Genomic DNA, 13,351 nt, shown 5'->3' on the forward strand with positions numbered 1-13,351 from the left:
CTAGTGGGCTGACTAACAATGTCCACTCATTATATCGTGTACCAAACTGTATACGCTGTATACGCTTGCCGGTGTTCTGTGAAAATAGCCAACTTGTGGAAATCTCCAATTATTGCTGCTGGATAGTCACCGGAAGTGACGTGGTTGGAGATTTTGGCGAGTTGAAGTTTTCGGCAGAACACAGGCTAGAAAGGTACACCGCCTGGCCTGCAGCTGCCACCTACAGTATAACTACTGTGGGTGGGCAGGAAGTAGTTAATATTTGGATGTCACAGCAGCTGTCTTTTTCCAGTCTATAGCCGGCAGCACTGATCATTGTATTCTACGGATGGGAAAGGCTCCCCGCTGGCAAAATACAATAGCACAGCGGGAGGGACAAACCCACTGGTTGAACAAAAAAAAATGAATCATGTATGGTAAGCCTAAAAGGCAATAAAAGCCCATTAACTAGTCCCATTCCAATCATTTGTTGCACTCCTAATCTCTTTCCTCTTGAACAGTTTCTTTCACTTGAAAAGCCCTTTGTCATTTGCGGTGTCTGTGACACTGTCTCATAGCAACCTTTCTGAAGTTTCGCAGGAGGGCGGTACTGCACAGGGTGTCAGGGAGAATTTAAAGAATTGTTGCTCACACACAGCTGATCCACCGGTGCTGTGACAAGGGACAAGAGCCACTGAAAGAAGAATAATCAAGGTGATTCTCCAATTTTTTTTTTAATTCTTAAAAATGTATTCTTGGTGTATACTGTTTATGCTGTAGTTGATTACAAACTTTTAATTTAGTTTTTGTAAAATATATTTGTTTTTGAGTGTTAATATTTCATCAGCAACATAGGGACCAGCAGAATTCCATCCAATGTGTGGGCTCCCCCTCTTTTTTCTATTGCTGCAGCTCAAAGGTGTACACAGCCTATTGCATTAGGGTGTGGACCCCAAATGTATTAAAACACGGATGGTGTAAGTAGGGCAGTGGACGTTATTAGTTATCTCATTTAGTTTTTTATTTTTAGTTTTTTTTTAATTGTTTTTTACAATTTGAAGTGCTTTGGTGAAATATCAGCAGGGGGAATCTGCACCACACGGGGTGATTAGAGTGTGCCCAGGCACATCCGGCACACCCCCTGTGCACGCCTATGCTGCAGCCACCATTTATTCTATTGTCAGAATACAATGTCCAGATGGAGGGGGATTCTCCTGTCATCCCTGTTTGTGCGAATGACGGAATCTGTTATTTTTTTTTATTTTTTTTTAATCATTCAGCCCCCTGGCCAAATGAAAAAAACTAACCATGTATGTTCAGCTTCAGGCTCACCATAGGCATTACAGTTTGACTGTACACTCTCTATGACTCTACAATCTCTCAAAACGATAGTCCCACAAAAGCTTGTGGCTCTAAAATGCTGTTAAACACTTAAAGCAGGTGTGGCTAACCACTGGCCCAGGGGGGGCACATGTGGTCTGCGGAGCCCTATGATGTGGCCCGCGACCTCCTGCTCTGGAATGGTGGGTTAGCAAGCCCAGATCGCAAGTTGCCGAACCGCAATACCACAGCATCAGTGTTGTGAATGAAGCTGGTGGTAGAGGAAGAAAGTGGCTGCAAAGCAGAGTCCCATAGGCCGATGCTTCCTGTACACCGCTGGCTTTTGCCACAGGCAGAGTCTATGGCAAAGTTCAGTTAACCCACAGGATAGACACAGGTGCACTACCCTGCACCCATGGTGTGGGTAAACCACAGCACATCAGTGTGAAAGCAGTTTAGACCCTTTTCACATGATCAGTCCTACCCAATTGGACCCTCAATTCACCTCTCCAGAGCGGCAGATGTAAACAGACTTTTGTCTGTTTACTCCCGCTTGCCTCCAATCCGGTCCTAAAAATATGATAAAAAAATAGAAGGGAATTCGCCCCCTTCTATCTGGGTGGATTAGATGGGAGGGCCTATAGAGTAGCCGTGACCTGTCATCCACCCACTCCGCTCATTGTGGCCCGCGACTGGTTACCAAGTTGCTTAAGTAGCCCTCACTCCTAAAAAGGTTGGGCACCCCTGACTTGAAGTGTCACTAATCCCACTACAGTAAAATCAGTCTGTATATGCAGTAAAGCATATATAGACTAAAGCAGTATATGCTTGTTATACTCACGGTGGAACCTAAGGGGTTAATCCTCCGCATTGTGTAAAAAGGCTGTTTGAGCCTAGCTTCACTTATTCTTCCCTTCTTCCACTATCCTCTAATAATTTCATGATAACACCGAGTCTATGGAGTCAGGCTGCACATGCTCAGTTTATTGTGTATTGCTAGAGAGATTATTTTTTTTCTTGGGTGGGTGCATGTGATCAGCACAGGGCCAATCAGTACTATCCAGACAGAGGATCAGGGGTCCTGCAGTCTCATAGTACAGTCAGAAAACTTGGCTGGACACTGATAGAAGTCACAAGACTGCTCTAACTGCTGATGAGAAAATTTATTTAGACGTTTATATTTACTAAAACTATTGCATTTCTATGCTCTGTGTACTGTGGAGACCAAATATAGTGAATGCAGGATCCTGGGTTTAGTAACTCTTTAATAGACACATTTTTCTGTGCTTTTAAGCTTTTATCAGTTAGAGCGTTTTTACAGCTGGAAAACTCCTCTCAAAACCCATTAGCTCTGGGGGGTTTTCCAGCCAGAAAACACCCCTGCCAAAAAACGCTGATAACAGCCTATGTGTGCATGGACACATAGGATAACATGCTGGGGAGTTTACTGGCTGCAGAAGAAAACAAAGCTAAAAATAGTAGCCTTAGGCTGGGTTCCCACTAAACATGTGCATACTGAAATATTTTGTTTCGGAATTTCGTTTTCGTCCGAAAAATACATTTATTTAGTTACTCCCAATATTTGTTTTTATTTATTTTGTTTCGTTAAAATAATGCATTCGTCAGAAAATCAGAAATAATTAAGGTCGAATCTGTCATTGAAGGTTTATGGTGTCTGTCGAATGCTCTAAGAAGATTCAACGGAATAGCTTGTAGGCGGAAGATTCGACAGAGCAACTAAACTGTACGACGCTGCAATTGTATGTTTCCGGTCGAATGTTCCGTCTGCAAGCTATAGTAGAATTCTAATGTTGTATTACACTAGTAATAATTATATTTATTAATCAGTCAACCAACATTAGAATTCTTCTATAGCCTATGGGCGGAGCATTTGACCTTAAATATCCACTCGCAGCAATTGTTTCTTTGAATCTTCATGACGAATCTTTCCTCTCTATGTCAAATAATCTTGGACGAATAGAGTTAGGGCCGGTTCACACAGGGGGGCGACACGAGGCGACACGACTTGCCGTGCCGCGATCTGACAAGTCGCCCCCGTTCTGTACAATGGAACCGTTCTGAGAGGAGCGACTCGAGTCGCTCCGACTCAGAAAAAAGGTTCCTGTACTACTTTTGGGCGACCTCGGGGCGACTTGCATTGACTTCTATACAGAAGTCATTTGCAAGTCGCCGCTGAGGTCGCGGCAGGTCGCGGCGAGGCAAGTCGGTGTCGCCTCGCATCGCCCCCTGTGTGAACCGGCCCTTACTGTAGGTTAGGAACATTTGACCTTTTCTGCTATTGCCTCTATAATGTCAAATATTTTCTCTCTATGTCGAATCTTTTCTCTCTATGTAGAATAATCTTGGACTAACAGAGCTAAGGTTAGGCAAATTCGACCACAGGTTCTATGGACACAGATTGTTATTGTCAGCGTTATGTCGAAGCTCCTATCTATATCGAACTGTTGTCACAATGAAAATAAAGCATTTGTTTATGTCCGATCTTTTGTTTTTCGGATTCTGCACATTCGTTTCCAAAACAAAAATACCCAAAATTCGGACGAAAATGCATTCGGACAAAAACAAATGCACGTCTAGTTCCCACGAATGCGATTGCAGACATAACATATGATTCACAATTCCTGTGCACATCACATACGATGTCTGTCCGATGTGAATTCAGCCATACTGTTTGTATGGCTGAAATTGCATTACATTCGCACCAAAATGGTGCAGGACCCTTTTTTTTGGTCCCCACTGGAATCAGATCGCATGGTTGTTCAGACCCATTTCATCTGATTCCACAGTTCAGACACAGTTCAGACATCAATAAATTGCAATCCTACGGTGCATTATGGGGCATTCTGCGGTGCTCGAATTTGCTGCGAACTCCCCATAATATTCTCTTTGGTGAACAGGCGAACACCCGATGTTTCTGTCAAACTTACGTTCGACTTGAACATCAAGCTCATACCTAGTTTACAGGCTTGGTGATCTATGTTTTCTATTTCCTTTTCCACTTCTCCTCCAGTAGTTTTTTTTTTTTATAGTGATTTGTGTTAACATGCAGGACGTTTCACCTGTAACTGTCAGTCTAATGATCTGTTTTCTAATGGAGTTTATGTAAAAGTATAGGTATGATCTGGACTGACTGTTTTAGTTTTCTGTGTTTTTTTTATATGTGATAAAAATAAATAGAAAACTACTTGAATAAAAGATATCACTTGTTCAGCCCAGCAGCTGCCTACCAAGGTATGTTTATAAATGTCCTGGACTATTAACCACTTGCTTACTGGGCACTTAAACACCCTTCCTGACCAGACCAATTTTCAGCTTTCGGTGCTCTCACACTTTGAATGACAATTACTCAGTCATGCAACACTGTACCCAAATGAATTTTGTGTCCTTTTTTTCCCACAAATAGAGCTTTCTTTTGGTGGTATTTGATCACCTCTGGGGTTTTTATTTTTTGCGCTATAAATGAAAAAAGACCGAAAATTTTGAAAAAAAACGCATATTTCTTTGTTTCTGTGACAGAATTATGCTAATTATTTATTTTTCTTCATAAATTTTGGCCACAATTTATACTGCTACATATCTTTGGTAAAAATAACCCAAATTAGTGGATATTATTTGGTCTTTGTGAAAGTTAGAGAGTCTACAAGCTGTGGTGCGAATCGCACAAAATTGATCACATCTGATGTACTGGTGGCCTATCTCGCTTCTTGTGACCCGAACAAGTCAGGAAAGTACAAATACCCCCCAAATGACCCCTTTTTGGAAAGTAGACATTCCAAGGTATTTAGTAAGAGGCATGGTGAGCTTTTTGATGTTGTCATTTTTTTCCCACAATTCTTTGCAAAATGAAGATTTTTCATTTTTTTTATTTTTCTCCACAAAATTGTCATTGTAATAGGTTATTTCTCTCACGTGGCATGTGTATACCACAAATGACACCCCCCCCAAAAAATTCTGCTACTCCTCCTGAGTATTACAATACCACATGTGTGGGACTTTTTCACAGCCTGGCCACATAGAGAGGCCCAACATGCAGGGAGCGCCATCACGTGTTCTAGAAGCATAAATTACACATCTAACTTGTTGACTACTTATTACACTTTTGAAATACCAGGACAATGACACGTGACACTGATGACAGATGGCACTGATACGTGACAATGATGACACTTATATGTGGCACTGATGACACGTGGCACTGATGACAGATGGCACTAATATGTGGCACTGATGACAGATGACACTAATATGTGGCACTGATGACACGTGGCACTAATACGTGGCACTGATGACACGTGGCACTAATACGTGGCACTGATGACACGTGGCACTAATACATGGCACTGATGACACGTGGCACTAATACGTGGCTCTAATACCTGCCACCGGTGACAGATGGCACTAATACGTGGCACCAATGACACGTGACACTGATGACAGATGGCACTGATAAGTGGCATTGATGACACGTGACACTGACAACAGATGGCACGCGACACTGACAGGTGGCACTGATGACAAATGGCACTGATACGTGGCACTGATGACAGATGGCACTAATATGTGGCACTGATGACAGATGGCACTATGTGGCACTAATAACACGTGGCACTGATGACAGATGCCACTTATACGTGGCACTGATGACAGATGGCACTGGGGACAAATGGCACTGACAACAGGTGGCACTGGGGACAGATAGCACTGCGGGCAGGTGGCACTGGGGTGGGGTGGATTGCACTGCGGTGGATGGCACTGGGGCGGATGGCACTGGGGCAGGATGGCACTGGGGCGGATGGCACTGAGGCAGGATGGCACTGGGGGGGGGGCATGGCACTGGGGGGGGATGGCACTGGGGGAGGATGGCTCTGGGGGAGGATGGCACTTTTTTTTAAACTTTTTTTTTTACACTTTTTTTTTTTTTCTTCTGTACACTGACGGCTGCTGCAGCCGTTCTTCTCTCCCCTCTCACACGCTGTCTGTGTGAGGAGGGAGAGCGGCGCTGAGAGATGATCTCATATGTTTACATATGAGATCATCTCCCATTGGACACGCCGATCACGCTGTAAACGGCCGCTGTGATTGGCCGTTTACAGCGATCTGTGTTTGCCTGTCCCCGGGGGACACGGCAAACACAGAACTTCCGAGAACTTCCGCGATGCGCGCCCGCGGCGGCGCGCATTGCGGAAGTAAACACCAGGCCGTCCAGGGACGGCCAGGCGAAGGAAGCCGCCCGCTCTAAGGCCGTCATTCGGCCATAGGGCGGGTGGGAAGCGGTTAAATAAGCTCATGGCTGCTACTGCAGAGCCACCCAATCACTTTTACAGTACCGAGCAGGCGCCCTCCCGCTTCCCCCCACTGGTGCTGACCACCTCCACCCACCACCATGGTTCCCGGGCTCTCCCATACCTCCACAGTAAACCTCCTCAAGATGCCAAGCAGGGGGAGATCAGTGAACATACGTACCCCAATCTCTTCTGCAATGAAGAAACCTGTAATTGAGAAGCATTACATCACTTCCAGGATCAGAACTGTCATTCCCTGGCTACTGTAACTGTGTAAGCAACTAATCAAGCACAATCTGTGTTTGGTTAGCTGCAGGGGAGACATTAGGGGTATAATAGACCCCTGATGTCTCCATAAAGAGGACCTGCCATCTGCCTATGCTAGTTAGTCCCTGTGATAGCAATAAAGGTAAATAAAATAAAAAAGTGTACATGACCAGACCACTTTTTGCGATTCGGCACTGCATCGCTTTAACTGATAATTGCGCGGTCATGCGACGTGGCTCCCAAACAAAGTTGACGTCCTTTTTTTTCCCACAAATAGAGCTTTCTTTTGGTGGTATTTGATCATCTTTTATTTTTTGCGCTATAAACAAAAATAGAGCGACAATTTTGAAAAAAAACGCATTATTTTCTACTTTTTGTTATAATAAATATCCCCCAAAAATATATAAAAAAAATTTTTTATCCCTCAGTTTAGGCCGATACGTATTCTTCTACATATTTTTGGTAAAAAAAATCACAATAAGCGATTGTTGATTGGTTTGCGCAAAAGTTATAGCGTTTACAAAATAGGGGATAGTTTTATGGCATTTTTATTAATAATTTTTTTTTACCAGTAATGGCGGCGATCAGCGATTTTTTTTTTGTGACTGCGACATTATGGCGGACACATCGGACATTTTTGACACATTTTTGGGACCATTGTCATTTATACACTCACTGCTATACAAATGCAGTGATTCCTGTGTAAATGACACTGGCAGTGAAAGGGTTAACCAGTGGGTGGCAGTGTAGGGGTTAAGTGTTCCTAGGGGTGTGTTACTAACTGTGGGGGGCTGGGCTTTCATTTAGTGAACACTGATCTCTGCTCCAATCACATGGAGCAGAGATCAGCGTCACTTGTTGCTAGGCAGAACTGGGAGATGCGGGTATGCCTGAGGCGATCGAGTCCGCAGGACCTGTGACCGGACTCACGGGGGTCCCGACCAGCACGCGAGCGCACCGCCAGCGCGATGGCAGGGCGGCATTAAAGATTGGACGTACCTGTACGCCAATATGCCTGCCCGTGCCATTCTGCCGATGTACATCGGCGTGCGCTGGTCGGGAACTGGATAATAAAGGAATTATCAAAAACTTCCTCATGTCTTTTTTTTGTGGACACTTTTTTTTGAATGGGTAGGGGTACAATGTATCCCATACTCATTCACATAGAGAGATGGCTGGGATCTGGGAGCCCCCTTGTTAACGGGGGCTTCCAGATTCCAATAAGCCCCCTGCCCACAGACCCTCATAACCACAACCCAGGGTTGTCGGGAAGAGGCCCTTGTTCCCATCAACATGGGAACAAGATGCTTTGGGGTGTCCTCAAAGCACCCCACGCCCCCCCCCCCTTTCCTGACCTGCCAGGCTGCATGCTCAGATAAGGGTCTTGTATGGATTTCGGGTCAGACTCCATGCTGTTTTTTAAATGTTGGTGTGGAGTTCCCCTTAAAATCCATACCAGACTCGAAGGGCCTGGAATGGATTTGGGGGGGGTCATCCACGCCATTTTTTAACCACTTGGGATCCGCGCTATTGCCAAATGACGGCATTAGCGCGGACCTACTTTTCCGGGACTACGTCTATTGACGTCGTCCCGTGCACGAGCGGCCTGCGCGCCCCCTGAGGGGCGCGCGCGGCGCGCTCTGTGATCGGCGAGTCTATGAGATCACCGATCCGTGCAAGGGGTCGATCCCGACCCCTTATCACGTGATCAGCTGTCAGCCAATGACAGCTGATCAGGTGATAGAACGGAGCCGGCAATCGGCTAGTATTCCTCCTCGCGCTGACAGCGCGAGGAGAAAAAAAAAAGCCCATCGCCGGCGGCAGTGATCAGGACATCAGTCCCGATCACGGCCAGCAATTCAAGCGACCATCTGCCTCCTGCCAGTGCCCACCTGCCCCCCGCAGTGCCATTCTGAATAAAAGTAAGTGCCCCCCGTCAGTGCCACCCAGCAGTGCCCATAGTGCCACCCAGCAGTGCCCAGTGCCACCCAGCAGTGCCCACAGTGCCACCCAGCAGTGCCACCCACAGTGCCACCCACAGTGCCCACAATCTGCCTCAAAGGTGCTTCACCCCAGTGCCGCCCATCAGTGCCCAGCAGTGCCGCCCATCCGTGCCCAGCAGTGCCGCCCATCAGTGCCCAGCAGTGCCACCTATCAGAGCCACCTATCAGTGCCACCTATCAGTGCCCATCAGTGCCACCTATCAGTGCCCATCAGTCCCATCTATCAGTGGTACCTATCAGTGCCCATCCGTGCCACCCATCCGTGCCGCCCATCCGTGCCATCTTATCTGTGCCCATCTTTGCCCATCAGTGCCGCCTTATCTGTGCCCATCGGTGCCGCCTTATCTGTGCCTATTAGTGCCACCTTAACTATGCCTATCAGTGCCCACCAGTGCAGCCTATCAGTGCCCACCAATGCAGCCCATCAGTGCCCACCAATGCAGCCTATCAGTGCCGCCTAATCAGCGCACTTCAATGAAGGAGAAAAATGACCCGTTTGCAAAATTTTAGAACGAACTATTAAAACATGATTTTTTTTTTTTTTTTTTTTGCATCTTTTTTTGTTTGTTTAGCAAAAAATAAAACTCCCAGCTGTAACTAAATACCACCAAAAGAAAGCTCTATTTGTGGGAAAAAAATGATAAAAATTTCATTTGGGTACAGTGTTGTATGCCCGCGCAATTGTCATTCAAAGTGCATCAGCGCTGAAAGCTGAAAATTGGTCTGGGACTGAGGGGGGTTTAAGTGCCCAGTAAGCAAGTGGCATTTTTGCATTGCCGGCAATTTAAATGTAATTTTTTTTTCTTTATAAATGTCAGTTTTGCTGTAGCAGAGTCTATACCCGGTACATATGTGCCACTTAACAGGCAGACTAAGGGGACACCCCAGACACTATATTTAAAGGAATTTTTATTGTTTCATCATTAAAAATCACTGCTCCTGTAAAAACAATCTTTTTAACAAATGTTTTATTGCATTGATTCATGTCCACCAGGGCAGTATCCGGGTCTCATACCCTTTTTATGGCCAATAACGTGCATATAAAGCCCCATACACACTATCAGTTTTTCTGCTGAGTTTTTCCTTCAGATTTACCAAAACCATATAATATGAGGTCAAACCTTAGGAGTTTCAATGTGTATGCAATTAGGCAGGCCCTTCTACTGCATGGTTTTGGTAAACCTGAAGGAAAAACTCAGCAGAAAAACTGATAGTGTGTATGGGGCTTAAAGTGGTTCTGCACCTAAAAAAAAAAATATTAAAAGCCAGCAGCTACTAATATTGCAGCTGCTGACTTTTAATAAAATCACACTTACCTGTCCCAGGGTCCAGCGATGTTGGCGGCAGATGACTAGCGATCGCTCGTCTCGCTGCTGCCACCGCCGCCATCCTCTGTCAGGGAATCGGGAAGTGAAGCATGGCGGCTTCACTGCCCGGTTCCCTACTGCGCATGCGCGAGTCGCGCTGCGCATCTCTTCAGATCCCCCGCTGTGTCCTGGGAACGGTGTGTTTCCCAGAACACAACGGGGGGGGGGGGGGGCGTCTGCGGGGGTCTGCCCGGAAGTGGGTGCAGATACCTGGATTATCCAGGTAACTGCACCCCCCTCCCCCCTGAAAGGTGCCGATTGTGGCACCAGAGGGGGGGAGGGATCAGATTAGCGGAACTTCCCCTTGAGGGTGAAGAACCGCTTTAAGCCTTCAAAATGGGGACTTTTGGTTTTTCTAATTCGGGTCACATAGACTTCAGTGGGATTTGGTTCTGAATTTTTGTGATGTTTGAGAACTCTGGTGTGAACCGAACCAGGGGGTGTTCGGCCCAAATCTACATGGCAGATCACTTTTCAGAACGTGTTTGCTAAACGATGAGGAGGGAATGCTACCTCCTTGCTGTTTGTTTTAACTCACTGACCCACTGCATTGCAGCCACGGGCATTGCACACAGTTGCAGTGTTGCTCCATTCCATTTGATTTTTGCCGTGGCTGCAAAGCAGATCATTGTGGCATTGGCATGTGTACAGAGCAGCTGCATCTCCTTGTTCAGGTCAGTGTTTGGAGGGCAGCAAAAATATTGCTCAGCTGCTGGCTTTGACCTCCCTCAACCCATATGAACAAACCCTAAACTCTGGTTTACACTTGCAGTGGGGCCTGCAAAGGCAGCTGTATGGAGGATTACATATGCGCAGAGTTAATGGCACCATTGCACACTTGCAAAAAGGCTGTGCACAAATGTGAACCTAGCCTAAGACAGGGAGGAGGCTAAAGGGGTCTGAAGAGGACAGGGAGGTTTAAGGCATAGTTGCCCCACCCTTTCCTCCTTGTACTCACAGATAACAATATAACCACAGGAGAATGCTGCTTTTTCTTCCCCTTTCTGGCCATATGATATCTCACATGACAAGGGGAGAGAGGAAAAAGGGTAGTTAGGTGAAAGTATATCCTGGTGTCCTGTGTGCATGGGGTGCAGGCTTAATGCACTTCAATATACTGCAGTAAAAGTGCACTAACGCACTTTAATATATTGCAGTAAAAGTGCACTAACACACTTCAAAATATTTCAATAAAAGTGCCCTGATGCACTTCAATATACTGCAGTAAAAGTGCACTAATGCACTTCAATATATTGCAGTAAAAGTGCTTGACGCACTTCAGTATAATTCAGTAAAAGTGCACTAATGCACTTCAATATCCTGCAGTAAAAATTCAATAATGCATTTCAATATACTGCAGTAAAAATGCACTAACACACTTCAATATCCTGCAGTAAAAATTCAATAATGCACTTCAGTATACTGCAGTAAAAGTGTACAAACGCACTTCAATATATTGCAGTAAAAGTGCACTAACACACTTCAATATATTGCTGTAAAGCAGGGGTGTCCAAACTACGGCCCTCCAGCTGTTGCAGAACTACACATCCCATGAGGCATTGTAAAACTCTGACATTCAAAGACATGACTAGGCATGATGGGGATTGTAGTTCCTGAACAACTGGAGGGCCGTAGTTTGGACACCCCTGCTGTAAAGGTTCCATGATACACTTCAATATACTGCAGTAAAAGTGCACTAATGCACTTCAATATATTGCAGTAAAAGTGCAGTGACGCACTTCAATATACTGCAATAAAGGTGCACTAACGCAATTCAATTTACTGCATTAAAAGTGCCCTGACACGCTACACTGACACACTTCAATATTCTGCAGGAAACCTGCCCTGACACACTAAACCGACACTAAAGTAAAAAAGGAAGGTCGCGCTACACTCACGCTGCACTTTCACTATAGTCACACTACACTCAAAATAGAATCACAATAGCACACTAAAACAAACTCACTAGTAGCAATGAACAGAGCCCTCTTCCATCTACAGTATTTCCACTCCAACATCACACTGCAAATGGCTGCCCTGGGAAGAATGCTTTTATAGTGTGGGGTGGGTCTATGAGCAATGAGCCATAATTGGCCACAGTCATCATTACATTCTCCAATAATGGCTCTGACCCACTGCTGAACCCCCTTCTCATCTGCCCCAACACTGAACCCCTCCTGCTCATCTTTTCCACCACTGTAACCCCCTGCTCATCTTCCCCATCACTGTACCCCCATGCTTTTCTGTCCCACCGCTGAACCCCCTTCTCCTCGCTCCCACCACTGTACCTCCTACACATCTGCCCCACCACTGTACCCCCTTGTTCTTCTGTCCCACAACTGTAACGCCCCCTGCTAATCTGCCCCATCAATTTACCCCTTTTCTTATCTGCCCCACCACTGTACCTCCCTGCACATCTTCTCCACCACAGTATCCCTGTGCTCTTCTGTCTCACTACTGAGTCACCTTCTCATCTGTCCTAATACTGAACCCATCTGCTCATCTGCCACACCATTGTAACCCACTTTCTAGTCAGCACCACCTATGTAGCTCCTGCACATATGTCTCACCTCTGTACCCCCTGCTCTCCTGCCCTACCACTGTAATTCCCTGCTCACCTGTCCCACCAATACACCTCTACATCTGCCCCACTGTTCTACCCCCCTTCTCATCTGTCCCACCACTAAACCCCCTTCTCATCTGTCCCACCACTGTAACCCCCTTCTCATCTGGCCCAACACTGAACCCCCTGCTCATCTGCCCCATCACTGTACCCCCAGAAGGAAGCCTCTTCTAAATATGATGTACAAGAAAGCCCGCAAACAGTTTTCTGAAGATAAGCAGACTAAGGACATGGATTACTGGAACAATGTCTTGTGGTCTGATGAAACCAAGATAAATGTATTTGGTTCAGATGGTGTCAAGCGTGTGTGGCAGCAACCAGGTGAGGAGTACAAAGACAAGTGTGTCTTGCCTACAGTCAAGCATGGTGGAGGGAGTGTCATGACCTTGGGCTGCATGAGTGATGCCAGCACTAAGGAGCTACAGTTCATTGAGGGAACCATGAATGCCAACATGTACTGTAAAATACTGAAGCAGAGCATGATCTCCC

General features: G+C 45.9%; 1 protein-coding gene across 2 annotated transcripts in view; it reads left to right on the plus strand.

Annotated features, from left to right (window-relative positions):
• The first annotated feature begins 605 nt into the window (after positions 1–605).
• Positions 606–13,351, plus strand: part of TTLL2 (tubulin tyrosine ligase like 2) — a 37,613-nt gene continuing 24,867 nt past the window's right edge. The window contains exon 1 of one of the 2 annotated variants that reach the window (XM_077486132.1): positions 606–693. The gene's annotated coding sequence lies outside the window, so the exon portion shown is untranslated. The remainder of the gene's footprint in view (positions 694–13,351) is intronic. The other variant, XM_077486133.1, reaches the window with a different exon arrangement.

This window comes from Lithobates pipiens, unplaced genomic scaffold, assembly GCF_037356315.1.
Source record: "Lithobates pipiens isolate NorthernLeopardFrog02 unplaced genomic scaffold, aLitPip1_a1.2 Scaffold_18, whole genome shotgun sequence".
Taxonomy (NCBI): domain Eukaryota; kingdom Metazoa; phylum Chordata; class Amphibia; order Anura; family Ranidae; genus Lithobates; species Lithobates pipiens.